At 36.5% G+C, this 8,885-nt stretch overlaps 1 long non-coding RNA gene across 1 annotated transcript; it reads right to left on the reverse strand.

Annotated features, from left to right (window-relative positions):
• Positions 1-1,366: 1,366 nt before the first annotated feature.
• Positions 1,367-5,831, reverse strand: LOC140239274 (uncharacterized). Its single transcript, XR_011901965.1, has 4 exons — positions 5,735-5,831; positions 3,571-3,725; positions 3,138-3,269; positions 1,367-2,303 (listed from the first exon to the last, which is right to left on the reverse strand). It is a non-coding gene; the product is annotated as an uncharacterized lncRNA (long non-coding RNA).
• Positions 5,832-8,885: the final 3,054 nt, after the last annotated feature.

Raw genomic sequence — 8,885 nt, forward strand, 5'->3', positions numbered from 1 at the left:
AAAAAATGAAGTTTGCACAACTATAGGCCCTATATCATAGCCGTCATATGTGCCAAATTTCAAGCTAAATGCTAAAAGGGTGAGGGGTTTAGTTGAATTCACATTAGTGTATCATTTTCATGCAAAATATACTGTTACCATGGCAACACATTTTCCACACTGACAAAAGATTTTTTGCACATCTAGGTAATGTAGAGGTAACATGTGCCAAATTTGAAGCCAAAATGCTCTAAACAGAGACAGGAGAATCGAAATGTTTGTATGATTTTCATTGAAAATGCACTGTTACCATGGCAACACATCGTTTAACAATGATGAAATATGAAGTTTGCATATTTCTGAACTACAATGGTTGCATGTGCCAAATTTCAAGCCAAATGCTCAAAGACTGAGGGAGTTACCTGAATCCAAAATATTTTTGTATGATTTTCATTCAAACTATGTTGTTACCATGGCAACACAATGATCAACAATGACGAAAGGTTAAGTTTGCACATCTACGTACCATAGTGGTCAGGTGTGCCAAATTTCAAGCTAAATGCTCAAAGACTGAGGTTGTTACATGAATCCACAATATCTTTGTATGCATTTTAGTGAAAAGATGCTGTTACCATGGCAACGCATTGTTCACCATTGATGAAAGATTAAGTTTGCACATCTATATGCTAAAGTTGTTGCATGTGCCAAATGTCAAGCCAATTACTCAAAGAGTGAGGGAGTTAACTGAATCCACAATATTTTTGTATGATTTTCATTCAAAATATGCCGTTACCATGGCAACACATTGATCGACACTTACCAAAGAATACGTTTACACATCTACATACCACAGTGGTCTTTTGTGCCAAATTTCTAGCTAAATGCTCGAAGACTAAAGGAAGTTAGCTGAATCCACAATATTTTTGTATGTTTTTTGGTTTAAAAAAAGCTGTTACCATGGCAATGCATTGCTCACCACATCGTTTCCATATCTATATACCATAGTGGTCATGTATGCCAAATTTCAAGTCAAATGCTCTAAATTTGTTTAAGGTGCCCATCTGCGCTGAATCTATCCTTCCTCATGGGTTCAAGCACATACTTTGGCTGGAAAACCAAAGTTTATTTCTTTATATAGAGAGTTTCATATTAAAGTGTTTAGCCACAACGTCATAATGAAAATAGCAACAAATCAGCGCTCAATAAATGTGATGGACAATGGCTCAACAACACTGTGGGAGTGATGAAAATTAGGTAATCGTTGAATAATTACAAAAGTGTTCAGGGGAACTTAAACTTTCTTCTTTCAATTTAAATCAATGCGGATCTGGCATTACTTTTTTTTTTTCATCATCAACCAGACATAATATACAGAAAACAAGCCAAAGATGAACAATAAATAAATTGAAACTGGACATGTATAAAAACTTGAAATATTGTTTAAATGTTCACGTAGCAATGCAAATGCAAAAGTGAGGCACACACATACATGATAGTACCTCTAAAGGAAACATTGCGGCATTAACTTTCCTTATTGTGTTATTTTCATTTAAAAATGCACACAAAAAAAATTACAAGGAAACTTTACTACAACCAGGGCATGACAGATATGCTTCTTGTGTGCATGGATTTGTAGCTCAATATAAATGGAAAAGTGAGGCACACATAACATAACTCAATATCCATGAGTCAAACATTACGCATGATAGTATCTTCAAAGGAAACATTGCAGCATTTTACCTGTGTTACTTTGATTTAAGAATTCACCGAAAATTAAGAAAACTTTGCTGCACATCAGGGCAAGTCAGATATGCTTCTTGTGTGCATGGGTTTGTGGCACAATGTCGGAAAATCTTACTAGCATCATACACTGACGTGTTCTTGAAGTTCGTGGCTATAATGCCCAGAACGAAGCCCTCACTTGGGATTGTAGCAGTACATGAATATGCCGCCACAAAATCAAAGAATGCTTCAAGCACCCAAGCATATTTGACGATGAAGACACAGTGGGCTTTAAAGAGTCTGTCAAATTCTTGCTTCCGGTCATCTCCAGCCTGGACTTAGTATGGTCTTGTCCAGGATGAGAAAATACTGGATGTACGTCTAGTCACTCCCTTATCTGACTAAGCAGGGCTGGCTGAAGGTGGCATCTTTAGCATCACTGAACTTCGCGCTTCTCGCTCGTGATGTATACGTTTCGCGTGGATCAACTTGGCGTTTCCCGTTTGCTAAGGCTTTCAGGTGGGAGAATCTCCAGATCAGAAGATGCTTGGGGCTGGGGTTGGAGTCTCTGCATCAGCAATGCCATGAACATTGGTTCCTACCTGAAAAGAGATTAAACATGTATAGCACTACTGATATTTCGAACTAAATTTCACTTGAATCGTTTGAGCAAATGACAAAGGCTACAATTATTATCAAATAAACTTTGCATCACACAGAGGGAAGTTAAGTTCTCAGTGAGAGGGCACTCTGGAGGGAAAAAATATTAGAATATGATTTTACATATTGATCTTAAATACAATGTACTAATAACATATTCATCACAAAACTTTTAGTTTGTGATGTACAAGTAAATATTTCTGATATAATTCGGAACATATTATTTTAAAACATTATGTCTCATCTGGTAAACCTCAAAGCCTTGAAAAAAATTCCCAGAAATCAGATTACTTTTTGCCATCATCGGGGTGGGGCCTACTTGATATTTACATGTTCCAGACTCATAAGATATTTGATGTACATAATCAAATCAATAGAAGTCAGCATGCATTTTTAATCCGTAATTTAATGAATTTAAAAGAAAACTGTCAAAACATGGTAGATACCCCTACACAATACTCATTGCTGAATGTTCTAAAGTTTGTTTGAGAAGAATCGCTTCAAAAACACTGATATATCAGAGAAGAAAACTTTGCATTTCTCACGACAGCATGAGAAATTCAGATTTTTAAATTCCACCTGTTACTGAGTACATGCAGATTCTACACGAGCCTTGCTTTGTAAGATACGAAGCTCAAATATTCTTCTCTAAACATGAGCTGGTACTTAAAAGCCCAATGAAACATGCATATTGATAATTCTCAAAATTGGAAGCTCAATGATTTGATCATAAACTGATTTCAAGTCTATAAACATTAAGCATATACTGTACTTACAGGCACATAGTCATTCTGCACCAGGTACTGCTGGGCATCCCTCGGGAGCATGAGAGGTCCTCTCCCTTTCTTCTACATGGGGATGTTGGGTCTGTGAAGCATCGCTGCAAGTAGTGACATTCCACAAAATTCCTATAGAATGGAACACAATACAAATTTTTTTTTTTCAACTTTAAGTATTTCACACATTCTCTTTAACATATTAGATATGACGTATTGTATCAGCTCTGACAATCCCTAACATTCAGTTTTCGACTTATTATCAATATCAGTCTATGAAGAGCAAACTCGTACGCATTCACTTTCCTGAAAGGTGTAATAGCAATGAAGCATAAACAAATGAGTAAGTTTTACTCTTACACTTTGGACAGAAATTGTTCCAGTAATTATAATCAATGCCACAAGATCTATGAGGATTGGCGGAAGGACTTACTGTCTCCATCAATGTCTTCACATCTTCTTACGATGTCTTGCAACTAAGGGTAGTTTCGCTTGGCAAGTGCAAGATTCTATTGACGTAAAATGGCCCCCATCTGTTCACCATCTCCTGCACTTTTCTCGGTACAACTGGGCAAAGTCCGCATTGATCTGAAAATAAACACAAAAACTGTGAAATATCAGTGATAAGGAAGTGGAAAATGAAAAACAGAAACGCTTTACAAAAAAAAAGGAAGAAAACAAATATGCTTCGGGGTTATAAACGGTCGCCATAGCCACATTTCTAGATTTTTATGTAATTAATTATTTCTTATTGGTCTCGAGGGTTGTATTTCATGCTGGAGGAAAAAATGAGACAGATATCTCTGATTTTTGTTTCAGATGTTTTTATCGTTAAAATCAATTTTTAGAAATACCAGGGATGTCTTGCATATCTAAACACCAAGAAGGGATAGTCCTGACAGAGTACTCCTTGGAGTACAAATTATACAAATAACAGGTAATTTGCATTCCCTTCATCTTAAAAAATATTAAAAGTAAAAAATTAAAAAAAGGCCTCATATATTGTAAAACTTCACTACATTCTCTCACTGGTGTATGTGATGCTTAATGCCAATGTGTAAGAATGTATGTTTACACATTTGGAGACAATATTACTTCCTGGAACTATTTCTTTTTATTTTAACTGTCATATCACAAGCGGTGCACCCATGAAATTTAAGCTGAATTATGTATTTATTTTGGAGCAAGCGCCATGAGCGCCTGACTTGGCGGATACCGGCGCTATACAAGACTTCATCATCATCATCATCATACATCTCAGCCAGAAGTGTAGATCTGTAGAATTTTTAAGTCTAGATCCTTCTACTCAAACACAGATCACCACATTGATTATGCTACAAAGAAAAAGACTGGAGTAGAATATCTTTATCCAGGTGCGAAATCTTGTTCCATTGCACGAGTTAATCCCATACATTATTTGTTTCATACAACGCCTTCAACAATAACACTAACAGACGTACAGGTTGTACTAGTTCAAGAAAGAGTCTTGAATTCAGTGCAGAAATGGCAACCATAAGGCCTAGGACAGGTGTCCAGGCCTACTACTGAGTGGTAGTAATAATAGTAGAAGTATTTTCATGGAATGCAAATCAGTAGCACATTCACATAGAAATACATACACATGTACGCAGCCGAGTGCAAGTAGCATTGAAGTTGATTATTCCAGTAAAATGAGTGACATGATGCACGCTTGATAGTAAGAGTGTTGAGTGCACACGCCAAAGGTAATTGTTTATTGTGACATCAGACTCAGTAGACCTAGTCATGCAATGGAACAGAAACTGTTTATTAATTGTAGACCCCCTATTTTAATATGGGAGTTAATGGAAATTGGTGATGTCAGCCAATATGGCCCATGCGATAGAAGTTTTTACAGTTCAGAGCTTGACGCCACTGCACTGGCATTGCAACATTGGCGCCCTAAACCCTGGGGCGCTCATCACACAGGGGGCTTCGTGTTTGGGCTGGTCGCAGTTCTATTTTAGCGCCCATAGGGTCTACGTACTATTGGTGGCCTATCAACACAACGTTAAAAATAAAACCCATCTAACAGCATATGCCCTACATTTTATCACAGCATAGGGCATGATAAGGCCTAGAACTGTGCCTTTCTACGTAGAAATTGATAAATTAAACCTTACAAGAGTGTAGGAAGGGGTGAACTGACACTAACTTGTTACTGTTACTCAGTGTTAGACGACAGTTAGGCCTACGCTACAGAGTGTTATGCCCATAGCTTTACCTTTCAGTCAAGACACCAACATCGTAAATCATTAGGTAGAATGGGCGCTTTATAAGAGTCCCTGTATTATTACACTTGTACTTGCAGTTTTACCGAGATAGAGCCCCCACAATACTAGTATAACGTTAGCCTACATGTAACTTGTTACAATGTTTGGATAGACACATTAGCCATGAACAGCTAACGTGAATAGCACTGGCGCTTCAGGGATGGACAGCGCTGTATACAGCGGCAAGGCTCAAACTCGCCAAAAATGTAGGGCGGTTAGTGCACATCTTAACATCTTTTATCTTTGGTTACTGAGTCCCAGAGTTATCAAACACATTCTTGAGCATTCATACAGTAATATGCTCACCTTTAAGCAACTTGGGCAAGCTTCCGTCAGATCATGCCCTCAAAAAACTCCGGCCTGCATGACTTCTGCCTTCAAGACCAACTCAACTGTTCGAGTCAATAGCGTTTGCAAATGGTCGATGGTAGGTACAAGTACTAGGCCCTATAGTACATGTACACTGAATGTGTGTGTATGAGTACGCTATCTAGCATCGCATGAAGCAAAGTGACGGCCAGCGCCAATTCCGGTTTTAGGCGGTTCAAGATAGCGCATGACGTCATTTACAAGTCATCTGATTGGTTGAAAGTTTAAGTCCTTGTTAGATTTAGATTGGGAACAGCTTCGACACTCAACTTTTAATCGAAGCCACCTAAAATAAGTCTTAAAGACTTAAAATATTTTAAGTCGTAAGAAAGATTTAAAATTTAAGTCCTAGAAATTAAGAGAGTAAATCGTATAATAGTTGTGTAAAAAGAAAACGATTATATCGCCAGCTGAGAACCAGAAGGGCACTAATTGTGTTCTGAGATTTGAGCGTAAATTAAAACGAAACAACCAATTTTCATGAAACAAAAAGTGGATAGATTTACAAGCATTGCTCCAAATATCGGGTAAAATAACGCCTCTGTGGTTTTGATTTTTGATATTTTAGTATTTTAGTGAAAATGGAGATAATCTAAAATTGGTACCATAATTATTATCGTAGAAGAGAACGAGTCCTATAATACCAATAAATCAATACTCCCGAAAATTGCGATAAAGCCCTTCTGGTTCTTAACCAATATAGATATATCATTTATACGTTGTGAATTTGCCCTCAACCTATCAAAGTACGATTCTTTGCTATATAGGTCCCTACTAATTGACTGTCACAGATAGTTTAGTAACGTTTGATGAACAGAACGATAGGCACATTCAATTAAGAGTCATCAATCTTTGATGACATAAGATCTAAGAAAGTACATCCCGGGAAAATTAAACCTTCACATATTTCGTCGGAATAGTGATGTTATGTCGGTTCTCCGCACTCGCCTACAAATTAGCCGAGTTGGTGCTGACGACCAGTCAGAAATATCTAATTTGTTTGTGAAAAAAGCCAAATTATGAATTTGTTGCTCACCCATCAACTTCAATAAATAACTTAAATAAATAGATGAATAAATAAATAAATAAATAAATAAGTAAGTAAATAAATAGATAAATAAATAAATAAATAAATAAATAAATAAATAAATAAATAAATAAATAGATAAATAGATAAATAAATAAATAAATAAATAAATAGATAAATAGATAAATAAATAAATAAATAAATAAATAAATAAATAACTAAATAAATAATAACAATATCAACAATAATGATGACTAGGGTGGAGAATATAAGATATTTTGTTTGCTTTCTTGTCAAGAAAGAAAGTTCTGTGGAACTTTGTGCGTATGAATAATAGATCATGCAGTTTTTGACTCGAGAAGGCCATGATACAGTGTATAATCACCTGTCTAGTTTACGTTGTAGGGGTTAATACACTGCTCTGTTTCGTGGAAACGTGACGGGACATTTGCAAATTTCAAAACCTTTTATGTTTTAAGTGAATGATTTAGATGAAATCGCTTATCTGTTGTTTGTTTGAATTTACTTTATGTCAAGTTATCTTGACATCGTGTTTTTTGTGTTTTGTTGTTGTTGTTGTTGTTGTTGCTGTTGTTGTTGTTGAAACCTTTCTGTGCCGTGTAGGGTCCTGGCCAGTGTGCACAGCACTATGCATGTATAAGGTTTCCTCTGCTAATCGGCACTCAACGTAGAACACACACAAAAAAGGGTTAATATTACGGCGATCAAGTACGCCTATTACCACACGATTACAAAACCAATCAAGAAGCATCGTTCATATACGATACATCCGATATTGTCCTCTGAGTATAAGATAGGCAAAGAGAATAGAAAAAGGAACGAAGTTCAGCTTGCCATAATGATACAGTCATGTGCAAAATTCCATAATAAAAACTGCCAGTGTCCCCAACTTGATTGCTTCGGTTGATTCAGTTTCGGTCTGTTTTTAATTCTTCACTTTTACAAATGAAACCAGCATGACAAAATGAACAATGTTCACGTTAGAAAACAAGAGTACTTAAAGAACACTTAAAAGAAATGGATACGATAACGTGTAAATTTTACGATCATACATTTCATGGTATGTTATATTCAATTAAGGTTTAACAGTACTACTCTGGATGAGGCCATTAACGATAAGTAGTTTTCTTGACTGGGATAGCGGTCTCTGGGTGGTACATGTATATAGTATCCGTTCATTCTCCCGTATTTTTAACTGCAGGAACAAAGCACACAAACATAAATTAAAAAAAAAACTTTACTTCGAATATCTTTATTAGAAATATCATTTAGACGAGGACAACTATACACAAAGGGAATAGTGCGTATACAAATCGATTAAATTCCTGCGTCGAGTTGTTTTGATTGCAACTGACTGAAAAATTGCCCTACATCGACTTGAATAAGCACTGAATTGATCCAGAGCAAAGATCAATTCAGTGCTTATGTACGTCGATGTAGGGCAATTTGTCAATCAGTTGCAACAAAGCGAATTATCTTATTAAACATGACAGAAATAGTTCCCCAGTTTGTGTAACTTCAGTTCAGTTCAGTTGCGCCTGATATCCCAAGTTATCGTTATCTACATACGTAAACTTTTCTATTCTAGTTGATTTTCTCTCTCTCTCTTTTAATATAGTATTTCCAAGGTTGCACAGACCAAGCAATATTGTTAGCAGCGCTCTCGTTGCGCTATACAATAATGCGCCCTCATTGTCATGAAGACGGCCACATGGGGGCGTTACTCTTGAATTGCGTTCTGCCACCGTTGACGCCAATGACCCAGTGATGAAATCCAAGCCTGATGGAGCCTTGAGTGCCGAGTCTTTCACGAGTCTCCCCATAGTGATGTACACACTGTCCAAAGTCCATGTCATAGAAAGGGTTAAAGTACAATTCTGCACCGTTTTCAAGACGGCTTTGAAATACAAAATGGATCCCAGACAAACAGAACTTCATCATAATTATTTAGCGAAGTTAGAAAGAAAGTTATGGAATTTAAATAGCTTTCACCTTTTTTTTTTTTCACGAAACAGTGAAACTATGGGCATCCACGTACGA

This window comes from Diadema setosum, chromosome 15 (genome assembly GCF_964275005.1).
Source record: "Diadema setosum chromosome 15, eeDiaSeto1, whole genome shotgun sequence".
Taxonomy (NCBI): Eukaryota; Metazoa; Echinodermata; class Echinoidea; order Diadematoida; family Diadematidae; genus Diadema; species Diadema setosum.